This window comes from Pinus tabuliformis, chromosome 4_1 (genome assembly GCF_031772625.1).
Source record: "Pinus tabuliformis cultivar Carrire ecotype Pingquan chromosome 4_1, CPIR1, whole genome shotgun sequence".
Classification (NCBI taxonomy): domain Eukaryota; kingdom Viridiplantae; phylum Streptophyta; class Pinopsida; order Pinales; family Pinaceae; genus Pinus; species Pinus tabuliformis.
Genome location: NC_142303.1, coordinates 81,420,864 through 81,447,760, shown reverse-complemented (window position 1 = coordinate 81,447,760; position 26,897 = coordinate 81,420,864). Strand labels below are relative to the sequence as shown.

At 40.2% G+C, this 26,897-nt stretch overlaps 1 protein-coding gene across 9 annotated transcripts in view; it reads left to right on the top strand.

Annotated features, from left to right (window-relative positions):
* The window catches only part of LOC149174280 (uncharacterized), a 142,365-nt gene that overhangs the window by 88,941 nt on the left and 26,527 nt on the right, over positions 1-26,897 (top strand). The gene's annotated exons all lie outside the window — the stretch shown is intronic.

Sequence of the window (26,897 nt, the reverse complement as noted above, 5' to 3'; positions counted from 1 at the left end):
TTTATAATAAATTAAGTACAATATATGTAGGGCTCCAACCCTAGATGAAGACACCAATCTTCAATCTCCCAGGCTCCAACCTATATTATGCCAAGCACCGACTTGGACTTCAAGGCTCCAACCTTGTCAATTTTGAGGCACCAACCTCAAGGGCTCCAACCCTATATCTGGTTCAGGCTTCGACCTGGTTTCTTGAGGACTCTGATCCTCTAGGGCTCGAACCTTATCTTCCAAGGCACCAACCTTGTCTTTTCGAGGCTCCAACCTCTAGGGTTCCAACCCTATCTTCCAAGGCACCAACCTTGTCTTTTCGAGGCTCCAATCTCTTAGGCTCCAACCCTTAGTTTCACTTCGTCAAGGTACCTTTAGTTGTACTTCACGGCTCCCAATGTCTTCTTCACCAAGCCCTGTCAATCTTCAGCAATGCCTTCACTTAGTCTCCACGTCACGTCATCAATGACAACCTTATCTTCTTAGAAGGTATTGCCACTGCTCTTCATGTCACCCAAACAAAAACTCCTAGGTTACTCCATGAGGGCTTCAACAAATCATCATGTCTCCAAGGGTCTCAACAATCAGCTTCTACAAGTCTTCAACAATGCTTCTAGATGTCTTCAATGAGCTGCTTCAAAGGGTATTCAACATCCTCTCCAACTCTGCACTAAAGAATGCCTTCAATATAGTCTTCAAGTCTTCAACAAGGGAATTCAAGATTCTACTTCAAATCCTCATATCTATTAAAAGGATATCTCTAGGTCTATTCAGAAAAAGGGTCTCCAAGTCTATTTCAAGCTTAGGCTCAAATCTGTTGCAACAAAGGTTTTTAGGACTACTACCAATGTTCTTACAAGATACTTCAAAGAACTCTTCAATCTAAACTCTCCAGGCGCTGATTACCATAGTCTTACACAAGTGTTAAATCAGTGTATATAATATCGCCGAAATATCGCCGATTTTCGGAAATATCGTGATATTTTCGGGGAGACGAAATATCGCCGAGAAAATATCGCGATATTTTGTCTCCCCGAAAATATCACGATATTTCCGAAATATCGGCGATATCTCGGGGAAATATCGCGCTACGACCTAAAATATCACCGAGAGACAGCAAAAATTGCCGCCGCGGCTATAAAAGTCCAATTTTTTTTTTTTTTCAATCATTTTCATTTCTGATTGCTAGAGAAGGAAGGGGAGAGCTATGTGCTTGCTGCCAAGGAGGGTTTGAGTGTTGAATAGCTATTATCGCCACCAACAACGAAGATTTTGTTGATCTAAGCTTGAAGAACAGTGAGACAATTTCATTTCTTCCATTAACAGGTATGTTCAAATAAACCCCTATGTTAATGAATTTTTTGATAGTTTTAGGATTATTCTTGCTTGCCTATTTGCCTACAATCATTTTGCTTGTTTTTTTTTTTCCATTTGCTATGATTTTTATGCCCATGAGCAAATGTAAGGGTTTTCTCCATATTTGGAGAGCAAACTCCATTTTTTTTTTTTACTTTCAAATACACCCTCTTATTGTCATTTATGGTTTTTCATTGAATTCACATTGCAAATAATGTAGCAAAAAAATTATTTTGTAAAATGATGTGGTTATTACTAATTAATTCCTTTTTTTTTGGGTGCTCTAGGTTTGAGTTAACTCACTACGAAATTCAAATATGCCAAAAGCCTTGGACCCATTTTGGGAGTATGGGAACCCTGATGGTGGGACAAATCGGGCATATCTTACATGCAAATTGTGTGGGACCAGGATGACAGGAGGGGTTACACGACTGAAATACCATCTGGCTAGACTCACTGGACATGATGTTGGGATTTGTACAGTTTTTAGTCCAGAGCTTATACAAAAAGATAGAGGCAATTGATGAAAAAGACAGAAAGAAGGAAGAGACAAAAAGAAACAAGACTGAACGTGCAGGTAGATCTTTCGGGATATCTTCTCTTGATTTTGATGTTGAGGGTAGTTGGAGGGGCTCCACAGCTAGCACATCATCACCTGCTACTGCTAGTGCAAGGTCATCATTTTTTGTTCCACGAACTGGACATGGATCACAACCTGGCATAAAATCGCTTGTTAGAAAAAAGGAGAAGCAAGAAGCAGATAGAGTCATGGGGAGGTGTCTTTTCTGGAGCGACTTACCTCTCAGCATCACCAAAACCAATCCATTTTCGCAGCCAATGTGTGATGCTATTGATGTTGTGGGCCCAGGGTACAAAAGTGCTACATATGAGGAGTTGTGGGGGCCAATTCTTCAAGCAGAAAAGCAGGACATCAACTCTAGATTGGCAGAGTTGAAAAAAATTATGGGAAGTTACTGGATGCACAGTGATGTCTGATGGTTGGAAATATAGGAAGGGTAGGACCCTTCTAAATTTCTTGTACATTATCCTAAAGGTACCATGTTTATTAAATCGATGGATGCATCAGAACATATCAAAGATGCAACAACGATATGTGAGTTGTTAGATGGGTTCATTTGGGAGATTGGTGTGCAGAATGTGGTGCAAGTCATAACAGACAATGCAGCTAATTATGTGTCTGCCGGTAAGATGCTTATGGAGAGGCATCGCACATTGTTCTGGACTCCGTGTGCAGCACATTGTCTCGATTTGTTGCTTGAGGATATGGGGAAACTCTCCTTCATCAAGGAGGCGGTTGATATGGCTAGGAGCGTCCCCAAGTTTATTTATAACCATGCTTTTGTTCTTAGCCTCATGAGGAAGTTCACTAGAAACAAGGAGTTGCGGAGTCCTGCGATCACACGTTTTGCCACAAACTTTGTTACTCTTCAGTCTTTGCTTCGATGTCAGTTCAAGTTGAAGCAAATGTTTGTGTCTCATGACTAGCGTAATTGTAGATACAACAGGAGACAGAACGGGAAAGCCATTGCAAAAATGGTTTACTCTGAGACGTTTTGGCGTGGAGTAGAAGAAGCATGCTCAGTTAGTGAACCTATAGTAAAGGTTCTCAAATTAGTAAATGGGGAGAAGCCTGCAATGGCTTATTTGTATGAGGCCATGGATAGGACCAAGGAGGCCATTCGTTCTTATTATGCAAACAAGGGCTCTGTTGGCCTTGATAGACATATGATGTTATGGGATGTGATTGATAGTCGGTGGACAGGGATGCTTCATCGACCCATTCATGCAGCAGCACTCTTCCTCAACCCCGCATTTTCATACAAATGTGGCTTTTATTTTGATGGCGAGGTGTTGGAAGGGCTCCATCCCTGTATTCATAGGATGGTACCTGATCCTGAGTTTTGTAGCAAAATCAATGGCGAGATACAGTATTATCGGGATTGTGTTGGCCTATTTGGCTTTGATGATGCTATTAGGGAAAGGACCCTCTTCATGCCACATAAGTTACAAGTCATCACTCATTAGAATTTAGAATTTCCTTACTTATAATTCTATTTTTTTTAAATTCAATTATGTAACTTTTATTTGAAAGTTTAATTATGTTTTAAGTTTTTGAATTTTTTATTTCTTTATTTTGTTGTAGATATCTGGTGGCGAAGCTATGGTCCAAGGGCACCAAATTTGCAAAAACTGGCCATAAGAATTTTGAGTCAAACATGTAGCTCTTCAGGGTGTGAGCGCAATTGCAATGTATTTGAGAAAATACACGCAAAAAAGCGCAGCAAGTATAACTTTGAGCTCCAGCCTTCAGTTGAGCAATTACACTTATTGTAATTTTTAATTTTTAATTTATGACCTTTAAGTGTCAAGAGTCAAGAGTCAAGACTCATTAGTTTTTTTTACACTCTTACAGGTTGGAGTTCGCACGCCTCAATGATTTAGTGTATGTGCATTACAACATCCGACTTCGAGTGAGGCAAATAGAAGCACCAATGGATCCAGATGCCATTTCCTTAGACAATATTGATGTATTGTCTCAGTGGAGGGTGGAGTCTGAGGAGCCCATCTTGGAGGAGTCACCTTCATGGTTAGAGCCAGATGATCCATTAGAACAGGGGCAGTAAGAGGAGGACTCAGAGGAGCAGCACTAGGAGGAGGAGGAGGACACTGTGGGAGCATCAACATCAACACCATCTGCTATAGATATAGGAGAGCACAGCTCCATACCTAGCACTCCTTATTTGACATTAGGTGCAGAAGCAGGGTCAGGGCCTTCTACTACTAGGGGCAGGTCTAGCAAACGGCCAATCATGTTTTCTCGTAAAAGGGGGAGAGGGCAGTGATTTCAGATAGATAGCTGCTAGTTTTATTTGTTATGCTACATATAACTCATGATGATGAGATACTTTTATATGTGTGATATTATTTTGTATTGGTTCTCCACATTTGAGTCCTTGAATGGACAATTATCAGGGATCAGCAGGATTTGGTATCACCTTTGATGTATCATTTCTATTTGACATCATATATATCAGTGCTTTCTTCATATTTATGTGCCAATGTGTTTATTTCATGTTGTTAATTTGCTTTATATGTTTAAAAATCTGAAAAAAATGAATATATTATGCATTTTTTATCCTTGCCAATATTTGCCGATATTTTGTCGATATTTTCGCCAATATTGCTGATAAGATATTTTCTGGACCCTCGCTAATATTTTTCAGATACCGATATTTTCAACACTCTGTTAAATAGCTAGATGCCTAAACTCTCCAGGAGCTGATCTACCACAATCTTACACAAGTGTTAAATAGCTAGATGCCTTTTGCTTCTTTTCTAATCCTATGTTGCACACAGGTCCATAGTAAAATACTCACAATTTAAATGCACTTTACTCCACTGTTTAATTTCCAGCGCTGCAGGCCATCAATCTTCACGTGATGTTTCAAGCTCATACAAAAGTCCACAATGCAATGCTCACACTTTATTCTACTTGTTAAATTCCCAGGAAACTTTTCTGCATTTTTCTTTTAATGTTTTGCTTATTTCTTGGACAAGTTCCTGTACCTTTCTTCGTTGGATTACACTGTCACATACACAAATTTTGTTCCCTTTTTTTCACTGTTCTGATCCCTTTCTTCACTGAAAATATTCTACCACAACTCCAGTTATAATTCACAAGTCTGAGCCTTTCACTGGGCTATAACCCGAGTCTCCACAATAAGCTGTCCAAGTAAAAATTGAGTGATTGTCTTCTATAACGCAGGTCTGAGATATCTATCTGTGTAATTCTTCCGTAGATGACTTGTTCGAGTTGTAGTGATGAGCCAATCAGAAATTAACCCAACCAAAAATCTCAACGTCCTCTTTAAAACAGTCTGAGTTATTATGCCTAAAAGAAATATTCTTTGTTCTCCTCAGCCTCCTGTTTTCTTCTGTACTTCTCCTATATTCATTGACCGAGATATCTACTTTTAGAGCGAGGAGCACAAACGTGTATATATACCTTTTTATAAGTCGAATTGTTATGCATGAAGGAGAGCCGACAATCATATTTTAGTAGCCGACATATCTTTAGGATATTATAACAATTTTTTAATCTGTCTGCCATGTGAAACATGGATATATAAGACCTTGTCTGCCATGTGAAACATGGATATATAAGACCTTGTCTGCCATGTGAAAGATGAATCATATAAGAACTATGTAAAAGGCCTTGTCTGCCATGTGAGTGATGTCTAATACCATGTTGCTGCATTATACATTATGTCTACCATGTATGGTCATAGGGAACCATGTTGCCATGTTTGTCTGCCATTAAACAAAGTCATGTTATATGGAATTTTTGATATTGTTTTGTAGTGTGTATTATGTTTTACATGGAGAGGCTACATGATATGAATGAATGATATGACATGATAAGGATTATGTTTGTTTTAATAATGTTTGGTAGTGTGTATTATGTTTTACATGGAGAGGCTAGATGATATGAATGAATAATATGACATGATAAGAGGTAGGTGGGGTGTTTTAAGTAATTTTGAGGTGATTAAGATTTTATATTAGGATTTTAAGGAATTTATGAAATATGATATGGTTACGATAGGGCTTAGGGTAGGACTATGGGATCAATTTATTTAGAACTTCATTTAGCAAGGCTGAGGTATCATGAAACTAGGGCTTGTCATCTAGGATTTCTTCATTTTTATTTATTTTCCTAGGGTTGACTTCAACAATAGATTGGATATGATTAGGATTAGTGTTTGCTTCAACTAGGGTTAGAACATTATGTAGAGCTAGGATTTCCCTAGGGTTAGGGCAACATCACTCATCACAAGAATATTTGCCATCCCAATAATGCCATATTGACATCAATGACAACCTTGATTAACATGTTGCCCATGACACTACCACTGCTACATCTGTACTGCAACTCCCTCTCAACATGCTGCCCATGCTGCCCCTAGCACTGCCACTACTAACTGTTGCACTGCAACTCAATTACCGAGAAGTAGGTAATTGACTTCCCCCAAACACTGACATCCCAGTCAGTCTGGAAGCTCTGCTACCACTATGTTGCTGCAACCACCTCTGTGCCTCTCGCACTGTTGAAATCTCTGTTGCACTGCTACAAACTTTTGCACTCTAGCCTTGCCTTGCTTCTCCACCACACTTTGCTCCACTCGACACCTGTCATCATGCTACTGTCGTTAAGGGCTCCAATAGCCGGATGTGATCCAAGAGTTTGGGCACCTCAAGGATCCTGTCCCTAGTATGTAGTCCTCTTGACTACAACTCGATGTCTCCCCACCTCTTCTCTAGAGGTGCATTAGCACTAATGGCACAGTCGTCATCATTCTCGACCTCTTTCTCCGCCTTAGCTGGAGCTGCCTTAGAATCGGAAGCCTCTCCCTTGTTTTTCTTTCTGGGACACTAGCATGCATAATGTTCCAACTCCCCACAATGGAAGCCCTTCACCTTGCAGATATCCTCCTCCTTCCTCTTCCCTTGTTGTCCCGCAGATGCGAGAGTTGCATCCTCCTCCTCCTCTTTCTTGATTCGACTTCCCTTGCCACTACTCCCCGCCTTGGTCATCCTCCTGATCTCTTCTTGGCGAAGAGCTACCCACATCTCCTCCCAACCTAGAAGAGTAGCCCTACCCAAAATACTTTGGACAAATGTCTTCCACTCCTTGGAGACTGCATTCAAGGCAGTGCTAACCATAAATTTTGGATCCGGTGTAGACCCCACAGAAGTAGGCTGGCCGAGAATCTCCTGCAACCTAAGAAGGAATGGATCTATCTGCTCTCCCTTCTGCATCTGATACGACCACAACTGATTCTCCAATAGCATCTTCCGTTGCACGGAAGTGCCCTGATACAAGGTCGTCAAAGTATCCCACATCTCCTTTATTGTGTTCTTTTGAGCAATATGTGATATGATATGATCTTTGACCCTGTCTAGGATCATGCACTTCGCCCTCGCCATTGCATCCTCATAATTCTCATTCTCAGTTGGGTCGACTGGGATAGCCATGACGCTCAAGGCAAAGTCCTTGATGTGATGTCAATCCAGGATTGCCAGGATCCTGGCCTTCCAGATGACAAAGTTGGAAGCCCTGTCCAACCTGTCCTGATCCCTTAGTCTGTTCACTGCCATTTCAGCTCCTCTTCTAGACTCCCTTTGAGATTCGACTTCCCTCCTGGAAATCTCTCTCTAAGTCATGATTTCCCTCCTGGAAATCCTCTGGCCAGAGATTGAACCGCTTCTCTCCAATCCTCCTTGCAACTACAACTCAGATATGGATTTCTTGGCTAGAAATATGTCAAGGTAGCGACTCCCTCTACCTTGGTTTTGTCTCCTTAGGTATTGTTCTGTTATGACAGAACCAGCACCCCACCAGCTTCTCAATCACAATCAGCCCACAGCTCCCCAAGCCCTAACAACTGAAGAAATTGAGCCTTTCTGGCTCTACGCAATCTCGACAACAGCAGAATCTGCTCCCCCTGGCCACTACGTCGATCCTTCCTGGCTAAGAGAGATGATCGGGCACTATGTAGGTCTGATTTGCCTCTCTCTGCTTTTGCGCTGACCCTCCTCCTGGCTCAAAATGATGATGCAGGCCCTCTATGTCACTTCTTCTCTGCTGCTTCTGCTATGGAACAACGTTGTCTCTCGGGACAGCTGCTACTGCTGCAAATTCTTCAGATTATTGTTGGTGCCTTCAGTTCTCCTGTGATCTACAATCCTTTGATACCATGTTGAAATTTCTAAGTCTGACACGTCAGAAATCCCTACTGCATTATCTGGTTTATTTTCTCCTACTTGTTCTTTTCATTAACAAGTTATTTATAAATATAAATACCGAAAATAAACACAAATGCAGCCTTAACACATATACAGATCAGCAACTGAAATAACTGAGACAAACACACAAGGGACACCGTTATTTTTGTACAATCGTCCCCGAAAAAACCCAATGCGGGAAAACCGATGCAACAAATATGAGGGTTTTATTATTATGCAATTTCTAAATACAACTAGGGTGCCAGAAATGGCTCACCCAACAGAGAATGTCCTCAGCAGTAATACCTCTCCTCGAAGACAAATATTCTGGCTGATCAATCATCGAATGAACGATCCCACAGCAACTACGGTGGCTCCTTAGCTGGACAACGAAAGCTGCTCCAATCTTCTCCACTGCGTTGTGTCACTCTGATAGGGACTGCGTCACCCTCTCAATTCACCAGCACTCATTCTGTCCCACGAAAACCACGCAGCGCTGCCTCTTGGCCCTGTGTCATCTTTGCTATCCTCTGCGTAGCTACTGAAGCCTCTACGTCAACCTCTTGGCTCTCTGTGTCAGGCCTCCTCAGCCTCTACGTAAGTCCCAACTGCCTCTGCGTCAGCCTTCCCAGGCTCTGCGCTGTCTGTTTGGCACTATCTCTACCTCTCTGTTATGTATTCTCGACCACGTGCCAAATTGCCCCTCACTGCAACAGATAACTAGCTCGATTCTCTCGGCAAAACCCCGCTCCATAAAATCAAACTGACTGATCAATTTGGTGTGTCTCCAATTGACCCTCAAGCCTCCTCTTATGCTTTTCCTGTTGAGTCTTCAACAGCCGAGATTAAGTACCTAATCAATGACTAAGATTAGATTTGGCTTGATCCATGTCATTTAGAACATTCTCACCCAATTTTATATTAATACCCATTAATATTTTAATTTCCTAACTTTAGACTTAGGAACCTCATTAAAAATATTAATTATTTTAATATCTCTCCAACTGGGTGGAATTTCCCCAAGAGATTTCTAAGTCATAAGATCTTATGTGTCTTAGCCTCTCCACCTATTTTGATGGCTAGAGCACATCCGATGCTACCACAAATCAATACACTCAAGAAAGATCGTGAATCAAGCTCTCTCTCATCAATCTCTCAAGAAGCAAATCCTCTGTCAACATCAAGATTAAGGAGGAAGCAAGTAACAATCACTCAAGTAAGTCTATGACTATATCTGATAATACCAAAATGTCCTTTTGCAAGGAAAGAAATAAATTAGCTGGGGCTACAAATTTCCTTGCATGGAAGAAAAGGACAGACCTAAAGACGTAAATCTTATTGAGAATTAGGTCATGGATCACCTCAAGGGGTCGATAACCCAGCCTCCAAATGAAGATACTCAAGCACATGCTAGATTCATGAAGGGAGAAGTGAGAGCCCATAGAATTCTTATAGAATCTATAAAAGACTCTCTAATCCCATATGTATCAGAGTTGGAGACAACAAAGCAATATATGACAAACTAGTATAGTTGTTTTTTGTAAGTACTATATGAGAAGTAATCTCATGATGGATCACTTTCTGCTGAAATGAGGACATGACTAACTCATGGATGAAAGTGATGGATGGTCTGTGCCCTATGAAGAAGTCCCAAAAGATGAAGACTCCATGACAAAAGAAATTTATGACATCGAAGAAGAAAGGAGTTCTTCAAGCAGTTGGTTGTCCCATTATCTCCACCTGAGAAGCTGTTGTAGGTCCCTAGTTAAGAGGGAGTTTGGAAAGAAGTTTCTTAGAAGAAACTTGAAAATTCCTAAGCCAAGAGGGAGCTTAGGTACATTCCTTTTGTAGGAATGAGTATATTCCTTTATTGGAATATGTCCTCCCTATCTGAGAGGGAGAGATAGACACATCATTCTGGTCTTCACCTGGGAAGACAGAATGGAGGATTGGGTAATTATTTGGCATCCGATACTCTTTGAGGATGAGATAGGGCATCCAATAGAAGAGTAGTCGTGGAGGACCGATATTCTTTGAGGGTTGGGGAGTCCAAGATAAGAATAGTCCTCATGGAACACACCCTGAGTACCCGGGTAGGGGATGTTCCGAGAGAGACAATGATGAGAGTGTCTATAAATCATTGGTCTCGCCAACATTGAGCTCAGATCTTGTGGAGAGATGGAGTTGTTAGTCAAGGCCTTGCTATGTAACAATGTTGGTTGATATGATGCTATACAAATGAGTTACCAATTCAAATCTTCTTATGAGAAATTCTTTAGATTGAGAATGTCCAAGTACCATTATGAATACCTCCCTAGTTAAAGAGGGAGTGTTGAAAAGTGTAACTAGGTTCGGTCTTCATAATGACATGTAATTATTATTTTATGTAATGCGATGTAAAGAAGAAAAATAAATTTATTGTGTTGCTTGCTTCATGGGTTTCATGAGCAAGAGATTTTATTTTTGAGTCAAGACTCCCATTGAGAGTCTTTAGGAATTATTTGTCATCTAGTCATAAAATGATAGAGTCATTGTCATGTAATGAAGTCATGTTACACTTTGTAAAAGATCAAACTTGTCTATGTAAAGTATCCTCTAAGACCTTGTCACTTATCCTCTTCAAGCTGGCCTACAACGATGGAAGAACTTGCTAGAAGAAGTCGGCCTAACCCCTAGTGATCATATCGGCCTAACCCCTAGTGATCATATCGGCCTAAAGGACATGTGTTGAGGTGTATAAATAGCCACACTCAGCCTCACTTAAAGGCAAGCAACTTGACAAGCAAAAGTGCAAAGAAGAAGACAAACAAAAGTGTGAAGAAGAGGTCAAGCATAAGTGCAAAGAAGAGATGAAGAAGTAGTGCGAAGAAGAGGCTACAAAGAGAAGTGCGAAGATAGGATTCTTCTGGGCATAGCGAAAAAGGTTTCTTCTGGGGTCAACGAAAGAGAGTTACTTCTGGGGATTGCAAAGGAAGGTTTCTTCTGGGGTCAACTAAGAAAGGGTTCTTTTGGATACTTATTCTGGGTAACCGAGATAGAGATAAAGACTAGAGACCAAGATTCTCTAGAGGAAGAAAATAAGATCATAGAGACCGAGATTCTCTAGGAGAAGTTGAGAAGAAGCAATGTGAAGAATAGAGACCGAGTTTCTCTAGAAGGAGTCGAGGAGAGTAGTTCGAGATCAAGAAGAAAGTCAAGAAAGGGAAGAGGCAAAGCATCAAGGTTAGTGACAAGGTTCTTGAGAGGATACTAGAGTCCAGGGTCTTTGTCATGGTCTTGGTACTCATCAATTGAAGATCTAGAAGAAGAATTTTTTATCGAGTTTTCCTCTCAAAAGGTGAGAGGTTTTGGCCCTGGCTGACAAGCCTACATACTGTGTCACTTGTCTTTTATTGTGCATATTGGTAATTGTCTTTTTCCACAAAGAAAAAATTCGTAACTATTTTATTAAAATATCAATTACATGTTACAAAAATTGGTAGTATCAACTACTGTTCAGTCCATAAAACTATTACAAGCTGCCACAAGTCAAAACTGCAGGCGATCACAGTCCCATAAAACCATGAAAAACATCAGTGATGAAACTAGTGTCCACATAGTAAGTTCGGTGCATAACTTACTAACTCCTATAAAACCAAAATAAATATGAAGTACATATACATGTCGAATATAAATAATGGGAGGTAGAACAAAATCTCCCAGAAGAACTGTAAAACTAAACCTCAGGATCAGCAGGAGCCTCCTCGATAAAAGGCCGATGATAATATCTGTAGATCTGTCCGTCAGTGTGTTCTGTATATTGGTAATTGTCTTGATGAAAAGAATACAATAATAACGTAACGAAGAAAAGACTATAAGCTAAGCAGTAAAATATATTACAAGCAATTATCAAGTAGATAAATCTTTTAATTAGTCTTGCTCTAGATTTTTCAGTACTCAAGATAGAGCATTGATCCATGTTACCTGCAACCATATGACATGACTTCCACGATATCAAATGTAAGCATACATACCTCATTTTTCCTTTTGGTCATCCAAATTTCTTGCAACAACATTCTTGATTGAAAGAGCTTCAATCCCTTGATCTACTTCACTTTTATGTCATCATACCATCATCCCTTGAATTCCACAAGTTTGGAATTCTCGATGAAACACTTGCTTTTCCTCATGATCGGTGAACCTTTCAATGAAGATTCCACTAGAGAATCTTGAGGATCTAAAGTATTGCGATCAATAGATGTTTCCTTTTGACAAATGTATGATGAACCTTGTCCTAGATGACCTTGACACTTATGTTCCCATTAAGATTCCCAAGGGCTATATCCTTGACTTTCATAGATTCTAACCATCTTTCATACTTCTCTATGATGATGTCCTGAGCTCTTGCTTTCAATGCTTCTATGATGCCTTGATGCATCCCATTTAGTGAATCATGATAGCCATATCTTACAACAAAAGACTTAGGAATTCCATTTAGTGAATCATGATAACCATATCTTACAACAAAAAACCTAGGAATTTGAGAAGAACTTAGGCGAGGAAGACTATCTCAGTAATAGAGATCTCTTACTTCCTCTTTCTTGGACTTCTTTTTGTTGAAAATAGTGTAACTAGGTTCGGTCTTCATTATGTCAAATTTTTGCATCAATGTATTTTTGTATTAAAAATAATTATTTTTGCTCTAATTAAGAGCTCAAGACAAGTCATGTAAAAATGAAGGCAGTCATGTATTATTTTTGTAAATGAAATGAATGTATGTCCTTCTAGATCATCAAAGAAATACTCAAATTTGTACTCACAAATTTACTCAAGAAAAGCCGCTCAAAGGAAGACTGTGGATTCACGTCGGCTCAATGGATGAGAGGGAAAGCCTATATATAGGCCACATTTGGCTCCTCCAAAATGCAATTCAATTTCATCTCTCTCACGAAGAAGAACAACAACATTAAAGTCGAGGAAAGAGAGGGTAGCTGCAGCACGTGAGGAAGTTTGTCCCCTCATGCGAAGTCACCATCAAGCTTCTCCTCATCATGGAATTCAGATCTGGGTTAGGGTCTTGCATCACGTAACCGTGTGGATGGTTCGAAGGGTTGTTCTAGCCACAAACACAAGAAGGAGACTATTGTTGAAAGGTGCAAGGGTATCGTAGGGCTAGGAGAGCCCTAACTCCATTTACGCATATGCATACGTTCTGAAATCTAAGGCTTCTACCTTCGTTGTGTTGACAGTCAACGTTGTTGCCTTGTGAAGTCTTGTAGACAAGCTCTAATCATCACCTTGGCAGCGTATGAGGCATCTACTTGTAATGCGAGGATAGATCGAGGCTAGGAGAGCCTATCCGAATTGTTTGGTGCAGACTGTCATGCTCATTCACTGCAGAATTGAATAGTGTGATTGGGTACACATTTTGAGGTATTGTCATTTGATGTTGAAGGCATTTCTAGGTCAATATTTGGGTCATGTAACTTCTCAATAAAGATTCTATAAGAAAGAGTTCAAGGGTTTTTCCTCTCAAGTTTTGGAGAGGTTTTTGCCTTGGCAGGGTGCCAATATCTTGTGTACTTATGCATGATTGGTTTTCTTGTTTTTGATAGTTGGTTGATGATAACACTACATGTTAATAATATCAATCAAAACTGATGAAAAATAATATCTCAAGTAGTTGTCATAGCAAAGAGAAATAGAACAATTGTATTGCCCTTAATTTCTCAACATGGTATTAGAGCCAAGTTTCAACAAAGGGTGTAAAGAAGATCAACTCCCTCAAGCAGCAATTAGCAAGTATCGGTCAGCGCAAAAAGGCAGAAGGAAGATCTTGGTTGGACGCAGATCTTAGAAGGCCTTAGCAAATGCGGTAATTATCACAGTGATAATTCTCTCCTCCTCGGTGGTACTCATTTCCGTGGAAGGGGTCAGAGTTAGCGTATTCCTGTGGCAAAGAGGATCTATGAGATGCTACAGCAATGCTAACTCGACATTATTATGAGAATTAAAGACTTCGAAGTATACCATAGTGGGAAGACTCATTTCTAGCACCTCGGTTGATCCAAGTAATGTCTCTGTTGCAATGAACAATAATGGTTAAGGTTACAAGAGGCAGATCTACGTTCTTGGCATAATTGTTATGGTCTCAGTTTTAACATCACGATGATACCCTCTCGACATACCCTTAGTAATGACATTGTCATTCATAAGAGATGCAGCACATGATATCTCTGTTGCATACTTGATGATCACTGTATCATTTAATATAATCTCAGTCTTGATGAAAAGACGTAGAAACAACAAGTGACAAAGATGATCAGTCTCAGAATTATAACAGTATTAGAAGCAACAATAACTACTATAGTCTCATTGGAAGGTAAGTATCTCAATCTCGGTGGACTTGTTTCATAACAGTCAATGTATACCTATGATAAAGAAGGGCTCAAAACCCTCACTGTATTTATATAATCTCACTGTCTCGGAATAAGATCTCACAATCTAGAAATATACTCTCGGCATGCTCATAGTTAATGTGATGATAATCTCAGCTAGTGTACAATAATGATGAATCAGTGATCATGGTGATTGTAACAGTGAAGATCTCAATAGATATCGTTGACATAATGAAGAAGCAGCAGTAAAGATCTCGGTGCAAGGAAGGTACCCACTCTCTGTCTCGATATATTGATAATAAACAAGTCATACTACCTAAATGAAATCATGATCTTGGTCTCAGCATTGATTATGAGAAGATCTTGATACTGTTGTCTTAGATATATACAAACATATATCGAGATCTCAGTGTTGTAGTTATGGTTTCGGTAAAAGCACAGAGATGATCATAGTAAAAGAACAATAAAGTTCTCAGTAAAGATATGACAATAAAATAGCATTCATGATCTTGTTCTTTTATGAAGACAAGGTCATGGGCATGATCTCGACTATGATGAAGGCAAGGTCTTGATCCCTATCTCGGTGTAGCTATCATAAAGACCTCGTTGTTATGATCTCAATAAAGGTACCACAATGATGATCTCGGTGAAGGAGTAACAAGGATGATTGCAATCCTGGTGCAACAGTGACCTAATTGAAACACTAGAAGACATACTCTCTAAAATGCAGTAAGGAAGGTCATCTTCATGAGATCTCAGTTGGGAGATCTGAGAAAGATGATAAGAAGACAATCATCTATTTTCTTAATAAGCAAGATGCCAAGTGTCCTTGGGACAAGGAAGCTTCCTCATCTAACAACTTATGGTACCTATGCAAAATGGAAAAAGGATAACTTGTGAACAAAAGTGTTGAAGGTTAAAAGACTAAAGCATGAGAAGGGGAGTTTGGTCCTCAAGACAGTTTAGTATAGCGAAGATTCAGTACTATGGAAGATTATGGAGAAGAGTTCATATCATCTAAAAGATAAAGGAAATTAAAGGAAAGGAAGAAGTCATCCAAGACAAAGGAAGCATTTGCCAGATGGGGATATACAAGATCTTGAAGATTCTCTGATGAAAACCTCAACGGAGGATCCCCTAGTCAGGAAAGGCAGCAAGTGTTTCATTACGAAATCAAACCTTTGGAATTCATGAAAGGATGGTCCAATGAAATGAGAAATGAAGTAGACCAAGGGATGGAAGATCTTTTCAATCAAGGAAGTTGTTGGAAGTAGCAAAGGTAAAACAAGGTGTGTATGCTTATGTTTATATTTAATATTGTAAGGTCATGATGTATGGTTGCAGGTGAAATAGATCAAGCATGATCAAAAGGGAATAGATCTCCTCCTCTGATCTGAAAATGAGATCTAAGATAATTAATAATGTATTACAGACTTGTGTGCATGGATTAGTCTATGTCATTATATGCAATGGATCGATAAGATTGTGAAATGCATAGACAATGAAGCAGTAAACAAACATAATAGATAACACATGACACAACAAATTTAATAAGGAGTTCACCCAATACTCCTGGGCTACATCTCCTGGTCCAGCCTTCAGTGGTGGCCTCTCTATTATGTCTTCAAGCAGAGTTTTGTTTACAACAGTGAGCTCAATTTGAGCCTCACACACAAATAGATTACAATAACAAGAGCTTCACTTGAATCCCTCAAGCTTCCTCTGAGTACACAGACTCCCACATAGCTCTCAATCTGCTCTAAACTCTGTCTCGCATTGGCTTTTGAACACTGCCTGCCTGTTTGCGCTCTGTCTGTGGCTTTTAAAGCCATTCTGGGCTGCCTACTCGTTTCATCTCCTTGTCCTTCAATCTCCCAGGCCTCTATCTGTTCGAATCCCTCTCCCAGCATTTCCCAGGTATGGCATAACGCCTGAAGGGGAGGTGGCCACCGATTCTGTAACGTAAGAATGCCTGGGTCCCTTGAACTCCACCAGATTCCCAAACGCAGCCGTTTTTCATCAACACAGAGAAATATGCATAAAACAGGAAAAATCCGCCAAAACATGAGATGTCGGACTTCAAAGTCCTTTAAATATGGTTCAATCCTCTATTGGGTCCACCCACCGGTCGCATATCGCATATCAGGATGGCTCTGTTTCTGTGTATTTCGTTTAATACGAAAATACACTAAAATGTTGTAAATCCCCGCATTCCGGAGTTGAAATTTTGTTTAATATTGCTAATGAACCTTCTTGGGTCTGTAATATCGCATCGGCGCCTTTCCCTTTGGTTTTTTGTTTGTTCGCGAAAATGCGATTTTCAAAGGAAAACACAGTTTTCCGGACTTCAATATATATACAATTCTGCCTATCAGATTATCGAATCCGTAATATCGTTGCCCTTATGGGTATCGGCCCCGCTCCATTGCATAGTTCCGATGCAATGCGGCGATGCTATATATCGCAATAACCCTCGGGCCATTATAAAGCGCTCCTCTGCATACTCCGACAACGATCTGTCGATTTAATATGGACCATCGATCTGCGCGCTTGATCGACGATCCAGATTGACTCTGCCATTCGCTCATTGCAATTTATATATATAAAGCGTCGATCCCCGCCGATAGTCTCTACCGATTGCGATTTCTCGATCCGATATAGACCGTTGATTGGCCAAATAGGATGGCTACTGTGCATCACTTATTCTGCCTATCTTTTTATTGATTTCACGAGTTTTGGGCTTCCCGATAGTGTTTCTCCACCTTGCTAAGGATGCCCCTCTTTCGATGTTTTCGATTTTGGCTTTGGCATGATTTTTAATAGATTCATGAAGACTTAGAGGGCATTCTTGGATCCATTTGGATTGTGCCTTCCCACTGAAAAAGGCTTTTGGACCACCAAAAGTTGGTTTTCAAGCATCAATCAAGTGAGGATATTGCTGCCTTACTTGTCCAATCTCTACCCATTTTGCACTGCTAGGTTTTGAACCTTTTAGTCCAATCCTTAGGTACTCAATATCTTCTTTGTGTGTTGTCCTCACCTTCCTGTCTAGAACTGTATCTTCTTGCAGTTCATTGAGTATTCAGGCAACAAATCATCAATGGAAGGCAATTGACTTTGCTCTTCAGGATCTTCAATTAATGAAGATTCAAACAGTCTTAAATTTTCTATATTTACTACTGAATAGATGTGCATGTATGCTGGCAGATCAAGGCGGAAAGCATTCTCACCAATTTTCTCAAGTACCTTAAAAGGCCTATACCTTATTGGCTTCAGCTTCTTTCCTTCACCTTGCATTATGTCCTTGCTGATATACAGCCATACTTGATCGCCAACTTGGAAGTTGTGCTCCACCCGGTGTTTATCATGCCTTGCCTTGTATTTGGCTTGGCTCTTTTCCAGTTGTTCCTGCATTACCTAGTGAATCTCTTGGATCTGTTCAATGAATCTGGTTGCTTTATCCACATCACTGTGTCTAGCAACTGCTATGTCTTTTTCAAAGACAAAATCCAAAGGAGACCTTGGTATAAAACCAAAATAGGTCTCAAAAGGAGATCTCTGTCTAGAAGAATGTTTAGCACGGTTGTAAGCATGTTGCACATAACATAAATGTTCATCCCAAAGCTTGGGATGCTTGATGCAATAACCCCTGAGCGACTGGATCACTGTCCGGTTGACTACCTCTGTTTGGCCATCTGTCTGTGGATGAAAGGCTATGCTTTTCTTCAATCTGGTGTTCATTAATTCCCATAGACTTGACCAAAACTTCCCAACAAATTGGGAGTTTCGATTAGATACTATGGAATTGGGTAACCCAAAATGCACCCAGACATGTTGAAAGAACAATTTTACTGTTTGTTTAGCTGTAATCTGCTTATTACAAGGTATTAGAATACACATTTTGTTGAACCTGTCCACAATAATATATAAATAGTCATGCCCCTTTCTAGATTTTGGCAATTCCCTAACAAAGTCCATGGAAACACTTTCCCAAGGACAGGAAGGGACTGGCAGTGGAGTGTACAAGCCTAGTTTTCTATTGTTGGGCTTGCTTTTAGCACACATGGTACACCCTCTTACATATCTAGAAATTGTTTCATGCATTTTTAGCCAATAGCAGTATCTTTGTAGTTGTGCAATTGTTTTGCTTACACCAAAATTCCCTGATATCAGAGAAGTATGTGCTTCCCTAATTATATTAATTCTCTCTGTTTGTGGAATGCATAGCTTTCCCAAATGATACAAGAGTTGGTCCTTAATATAGTAATCCACTTCTTCTACCTTTTGCCATTACTTAAAGCTGCATATACATCTTTAAAGTCTATATCTTGAACATATTGTTCAATGTAGCTTTCATGCATTACTAAGTTATGCTCAAGTATAGTAGATGCATTTATCATTGGTCTGGACAACATATCTGCAACTTTATTGTGTATGCCCTTTTTATATCTGATGATTAAATGAAACTGCTTTAGGAAACCCATCCACCTACAGTGTCTTGATTGTTGCAACTTAGTTTGCGAGTGCAAGTACTAAAGTCGCTGATGATTAGTATGTATTATTGTTTCTTTGCCCATTAAGTAATGTTTCCACTTCTTCACACTCTGAACTAATGCATACAATTCTTTATCATATGTACGATAATTAACTACTGCAGAATTAAAAGTCTCAGAATGGTAGCATATCGGTTTACCATGTTGCATCAACACTGCTCCCATGGCATAGTCACTGACATCTGTTTTGATCTCAAATGGTTGTCGAAGATTTGGCAATACTAGTACTGGTGTTGTACTAATTTTTTCTTTCAAGTTGTCGAAGGCTTTCTACTGTTTTCCTCCCCACTGAAACACCTTTTTCAATCCTGTCAAAGCATGTAAGGGAGCTGCAATTAAGCAAAAGTTAGCAATGAATTTCTTCCAATATTGTGCTGCCCCTAGGAAGCTTCTAACTTTTGCAGCAGACTTGGGTTTATACCAGTTTACATTGACTGCAACCTTAGACAGATCTATCTTCAATTCACCACCCCCTACTATATGACCCAAATAATTCAAAGATGTTTTTCCAAATTCACATTTTGATAATTTAACATAGAGATTTTCCTTTTTCAAAACATCTAGAGTCTGCTTCACATGCTTTAAATGTTCTTCCCATGTTTTACTGAATACAAGAATGTCATCTAGATATACAATCACAAATCATCAATAGAAGGCCTGAGCACATCATTCATTACTCTCATGAAAGTGGCAGGAGCATTAGTTAAGCCAAAAGGCATAACTAGCCATTCATACAGCTTTTGCTTTGTTTTGAAAGCAGTCTTCGATGCATCTTGCTTTGCTACTCTGACCTGATGGTAACCACTACGTAGGTCCAACTTGGAAAACTAAACAGCCTCTTTCAGCTAATCCAATAGATCATCTATGTGAGGAAGGGGATAACGATTCTTGATTGTTATTTTATTCAGTGCTTGGTAATCAATGTACATCCTCCACGAACCGTCCTTCTTTCTCACCAACACGATTGGAGATCCGCATGGTGATGTGCTTGGCCTTATGAACCCTTTCTCGAGCAGCTCCTGTACCTGCTTCTTGATTTTTGCATTCTCTAAAGCGGATAACCTGTACATTCCGATGTTAGGCAATGGAGCATCTTGCTGAAAATTAATATCATGTACAATTTCCCTTTTTGGTGGCAGACCTTTAGGTTCTTGAAATAATATATCATATTCTGAAACAACATTTTTCTAAATCAACTTGTTGTTTAGCATCACAGCCCTCAAATACATTGGTTTTTTCAGGTTTCTTTTCCTTTACAACCATCAGTAAAAATTTGTTGAAATTTGGTACCGGAGGACAGGTGGTTCCCTTAGGCTTTGATCTTTGGCCTAGGGAAAAGTGTCCAAAAGAATTTAATTTTTCTCCTAAAGTGACTTTATAATTTTATAAAGTTAAATCTAATTTAAAGTGACTTTAAGTGATAAAGTTACTAAATCTAATTTTAAAGTGACTTTTATAAAGTCAATGAAAAATTAAAAAGGAAAAGTGACATTGGAAATAAATGACTAAGTGGGTCTTTATTAAAGTGGGGTGAATTAAAAAGTAAAAGTGAGATTTAAATGAACATTTAATCTCAGCCATTGATCTAAATCTATTTCAGCCATTGGATTTAGATATCACCCAAAAGTCACTTGGATCATCCAAAAGTCACTTGGAGTTATATTAAGGGAGGAAAAGGAGGAAAAGATCACATTCGATTCAATTCTTTCATGAGCTGATTGAGAGAAGGAGAGCAAGAGAGCAAGGGAGATTTCTGGGCGGTGTATCAGCAACAGCTGCGGTGTATCAGCAGCTGTGTATCAGCAACAACAGCGGTGTATCAGCAGCTGTGTATCAGCAACAGCAGTTGTGTATCAGCAACAGCAGCGGTGTATCAGCAACAGCAACGGTGTATCAACAGCTGTGTATCAGCAACAGCAGCGGTGTATCAGCCGCTGTGTATCAGCAACAGCAACGGTGTATCAGCAACAGCAGCGGTGTATCAACAGTTGTGTATCATCAACAGCAGCGGTGTATCAGCAACGGTGTAACAGCTGCGGAGTATCAGCAGCAGTGTATCAGCAAGGCTGAGTTTCAACAAGGCTGAGATAAGTTGTAAAAGTTTGTTTGCTGATTTTTTGCTGAACATTTATCTTACTGTAAAAGGCATTTTCCAGAAATAAAGAAGAGCTCTCAAGCTGGTTTTCCCCAAGAGTTGTAGGGGGTTTTTCCAGGGTCACATTAACCAAAAATCTCAGTGTTTAAATATGTTTTAATGGCTGTTTATTACTGCTGATTTTTATTTCTGCAATTTCCAGCATTCTGTAAAATTTCCAGAATTTGTGTTTTCAGCAAATTTATTTTTCCAGCTTGTTAAATGTATGGTTATGGGAAATGGCATTTAACTATATGGGAGAAATAAGGAGAAACTGAAAACCGGGGTGGGAAATGAGAAATTTCTACATGGTATCAGAGCTTGAGTGCTGAAGGACAGTTTGGGACAGCAAAAGGAAAAATTACAGTTGCTGATTTTTCACTCAGAAAATTCCAGCAAGCTGATTTTTCATAAACAGCAGTTTTATCTTTACCACAGCAGTGCTATTTTTCAGTTTTAGGACAGCAGGATATCATTGAGATTGAGGGTGGAGGATAGGCTGGATGGGCATATAAATTACAGCGTTTGGAAGGAGAGAATGCAGAGTATCTTTGAGGAGGCAGAAGTCTGGGATATCATGGTGCATACCACACAGAACCCTGTTGTTGTGCCTACTGATGCTACTCAGTTGGTTGCTTATAATAAAAAGAACAACAAGTGTAAGAGGCTGATTCTAGACGGAATCAAAGACCATTGCATTCCTCATGTGAGAGGAAAGAGCAATGCCCATGAGATGTGGACAGCATTGTCCAATCTCTACCAGAGTACCAATGAGAACCGGAAGATGGTCCTGAAGGAGAAGCTGAAGAACATTAAGATGAGTAATGATAGTGCAGCTGAATATCTCACAAAGATTACTAATGTGAGAGATGAGTTGGCAGCGATTGGAGAGGCCATTCCACCCACTGAGTTGGTGCAGATTGCAGTGAATGGCCTCCCCCGTTCATGGTTGAACTTTGCTGATGGGGTTTGTGCACGTGAGACCCTTCCCACATGGGAGAGGTTTTGGGATGATTGCATTCAGACAGAGATCAGGAAAGGTCAGCTTTGGGCAGCCAAGCTAGTTGAGCAGGATGAGGATGTAGCACTGGTGGCAGGAGGCAAGAAAGGCAAAGGGAAGAAGCAGGCTTCCACAAGCAGTGGTGGGGGCAAAGACAAAGGTAAAGGTAAACAGGGGAACACACAGAAGGACTATTCCAAGGTGAAGTGTTGGAATTGTCAAAAGATGGGACACTATGCAGTTGTGTGTCCGGAGAAGAAGAAGAAGAAGGGGAAGAACCAGGATGTGGCAGCTTCAGCAGAGATTGAGGACTTTGCTGGTCGTTTTGACCGGGAGTTTGTGTTCACTACGTGTGAGTCCTCTAGTGCAGGATCACCTGCCACACAGGTTCAGAGGGAGCATGCTTTTCCCTCGATTAGCGGAGCATCTTCAGGTATCTGGTATGTGGACAGTGGGGCTTCACGTCATATGACAGGAGTCCGTGAGTACTTCTCAGAGCTTTCAGAGAGTGGCACTGATATTGAGGTAGTACTCGGGATGACAGAGTTGTTAGAGCAGTCGGGGTGGGGACAGTGACATTTCAGAGGGAGTCCAAACCTCCCTTGAAGGTGTCAGAGGTTCTTTATGTGCCAGGGATGAGGAAGAACCTCATATCCGTCTCAGCTTTGGAGGACAGAGGATATGAGGTACTGTTCAGGGGAGGACAGGTGTTGATGTATTCAGCTAGAGTGATAGGTGTACGCCATGCAAAGGTGTACAAGTTTGCATTCCAGCCCCTTTTGGCATTGAGCAGTAGTACCGACAGCAGAGCTAGCAGTTCTGAGCTGTGTGAGATTTGGCACCGCAGGATGGGACATATGTATCATGGAGCCTTGAGGACATTGCGGGAGATCACTACAGGTGTGCCAGATTTCAGTACTGATCACTTTGATACTTGCAGAGGTTGTGCGATGGGCAAGTTTGCCAAATCCCCTTTTCCCAACAGTGACAGCAGAGCGACTGGGATACTTGATTTGATCATTACAGGTGCAGAGAGACTCATAGAGCACTGCAAGAGAGATCTTGCGACGGAGTTTGAGATGAAGGACATCGGCTTGATGCATTACTTTTTGGGTTTGGAGGTGTGGCAGGAGGAGGGGCATTTCTTCCTGGGGCAGGGGAAGTATATTGTGGACATCCTTAGCAGATTCCACATGGAGGATTGTAGACCCATGTCGACACCGATAATCACCAACTGGAAGAAGCTTCATGCTTCGGATTCCGAGTTGGTGGATCCCACATTGTACAGGCAGCTGATTGGTTCCTTGATGTATTTGGTCAACACTAGACCAGATATCTGTTTTGCAGTCAACACGATGAGTCAGTTTATGTGTGAGCCTAGGAAGGTTCACTGGGTGGCTGCAAAACACATTTTGCGATACTTGCAGGGGACAGTGGATTATGGTCTGGACTACAGGCAGGGAGATGGAGTGAGATTGGCAGGATACACTGATTCTGATTGGGCAGGTTGTGCTTCTGATAGGAAGAGCACTTCAGGGTGCTGTTTTGGGTTGGGTTCAACAGTAGTGTCATGGTTCAGCCGGAAGCAGCAGTCAGTAGCACTGAGTTCAGCGGAAGCAGAGTATATGGCAGCCAGTCTAGCTAGTTGTGAGGCTATCTGGCTTCGCAAGATGTTGTTTGGCTTATTTGGTCAGCCGTTGAGACCTTCAGTGATTTACTGTGATAATCAGAGTTGCATTAAACTCACGGAGAATCCAGTATTTCATGACAGGTCAAAGCATATCGGGATCAGATATCATTTCATCAGAGACTATGTTCAGAAGGGAGTTGTGAAGCTTGAGTATATTTCCACTGATGAGCAGGTTGCAGATATTCTTACCATAGCCTTACCACGGGGCAAGCATGTCTACTTCAGAGACAAGATGGGTGTGGTGAGGAACACCTTCCTCGGTAAGAGGGAGTGTTGAAATTTGGTACCGGAGGATAGGTGGTTCCCTTACGCTTTGATCTTTGGCCTAGGGAAAAGTGTCCAAAAGAATTTAATTTTTCTCCTAAAGTGACTTTATAATTTTATAAAGTTAAATCTAATTTAAAAGTGACTTTAAGTGATAAAGTTACTAAATCTAATTTTAAAGTGACTTTTATAAAGTCAATGAAAAATTAGAAAAGAAAAGTGACTTTGGAAATAAATGACTAAGTGGGTCTTTATTAAAGTGGGGTGAATTAAAAAATAAAAGTGAGATTTAAATGAGCATTTAATCTCAGCCATTGATCTAAATCTATTTCAGCCATTGGATTTAGAAATCACCCAAAAGTCACTTGGATCACCCAAAAGTCACTTGGAGTTATATTAAGGGAGGAAAAGGAGGAAAAGATCACATTCGATTCAATTCTTTCATGAGCTGATTGAGAGAAGGAGAGCAAGAGACCAAGGGAGATTTCTGGGCGGTGTATCAGCAACAGCTGCGGTGTATCAGCAGCGGTGTATCAGCAACAGCAGCTGTGTATCAGCAACAGCAGCGGTGTATCAGCAACTGTGTATCAGCAACAGCAGTGGTGTATCAGCAGCTGTGTATCAGCAACAATAGCTGTGTATCAGCAACAACAGCGGTGTATCAGCAGCTGTGTATCAGCAACAGCAACGGTGTATCAGCAATAGCAACGGTGTATCAGCAGCTGTGTATCAGCAACAGCAGCGGTGTATCAACAACGGTGTAACAGCTGCGGAGTATCAGCAGCGGTGTATCAGCAAGGCTGAGATAAGTTGTAAAAGTCTGTTTGCTGATTTTTTGCTGAACATTTCTCTTACTGTAAAAGGCATTTTCCAGAAATAAAGAATAGCTCTCAAACTGGTTTTCCCCAAGAGTTGTAGGGGGTTTTTCTAGAGTCACATTGACAAAAAATCTCGGTGTTTAAATGTGTTTTAATGGCTGTTTATTACTGCTGATTTTTATTTCTGCAATTTCCAGCATTCTGTAAAATTTTCAGAATTTGTGTTTTCAGCAAATTTATTTTTTCAGCTTGTTAAATGTATGGTTATGGGAAAGGGCATTTAACTATATGGGAAAAATAAGGAGAAACTGAAAACCGGGGTGGGAAATGAGAAATTTCTACAAAATTGTTTGCATGAATTTACAATCCTTTTCATCTGCCCTGAGTTTATGAGAGTATAATTATTTTTGAGTTTGTGAGCTCCTACAGTATATTCTATTCCATCTTTAACAAGTTGATACTTATTTTCTGCTCTATAGAAAAGTTCTTTTCTATCATACAAGTAAGGACTCCCTAAAACAATTCCACATATATCCAAGGGAACAATATCTAACTCAACCTCATCCACAAATGCTGACCCAAAAGAAAACCTAAATTTACATTGTCTAGTCACTTGTAGTTTTAACCTAATGGATATGGCTTCTTGTGAGGTGGGTTAGTAATCCCAGTTTCTTTACAATTGCTTCAGAAATTAAATTTACTTGTGAGCCACTGTCAAATAAAGTATCAATCTTTTGATGCTTGGAAATAACTCTAATATGGAAAAGCTCATGTCTTCTTCTCTCATTTTCTTCACTATCAATAGTTTGGGCAGAATTACTAGAAGATGCTTCAAAATTTTTACCTTGTATACCTGTCGCTGTGATGGTTGTTTCATCACTTGAGTCTAACCCTAGATCTTTTTGAATAGCAGCAACAACTTTCTTTTTCTTGCCATCGAACTTCTTGGGTTTCAGCTTTGGATGCAAAGACCAGCAATGTTCATCATCATGTCCATCCTTCTTGCAGTGAGTGCATGAAGGTTTGGACTTTTGTACAGCATTGCCCTTCCTCTCTTTCCATTTCTGCTTCCTCTTTTCCTTGTTTTTGTTTGCAGTGAGTGTGGATGGTCCCCCAATCTCTGGGTTCACATTCTTGCCTCTAGCCTCTAGATGGGTAGATTGAACAGATACTTCATCTATGCTAGTAGGGTTAAACATGAGAATGGTGTGTCTCAAATATCTATGTAGACCACCTATATACTTCAACAAAGTTTCAGGTGAGTCTAAAGAAATGGCTAGAATCAAAGCTCTTTTTCTAAACTCTTGGGTGTAACTTTGTACACTTTGCCCTTTCAATTGGCGAAGAGTGTTATGTAAAAATTTAGTTAATTTCAGGTTTATTATTTAATTTAGGTTTAGTTAGGCGAAAAGGGCACGATCATAAGATCATGCCCTTTCCTAAAGGATGTCCATGGCAGTATTTAAGCCAGGAAACCCCGTTGTAAAAGACATCATCTGTCTATTCATTTTATTAACAAAGTATTTTTATATATCTTTCTGTTATCCGGAAGTTTTACACTTCATTGGTATCAGAGCATACGATCCTCGGTTGCTCTGCTGTTGCACAGATCCAGCACAGGTCCAATTGCCATTCACTTCCGCCACTTTGTTCTTTTTCTACCGCCATCCGACTCTGCCACTCGCTGTTCTGCCGGTCTTGGTCGTCCCCTGTCACTCCGCTTTCCGCTTCCCACTTTACGCCCGTAGCCCAATCATTTTTTAACCCTTCGGCTATAAAATTCTGTGTGGAACCAGAGTTAATCTGGTTTTTGTGAGGGGCTTCTTTAAAGGTGCGATTGAATTGAAAAAAAAAAGAGCACAAAGTAGAGTATAAAACGATTGTAGAACGCCCCATTTCAGAAACCC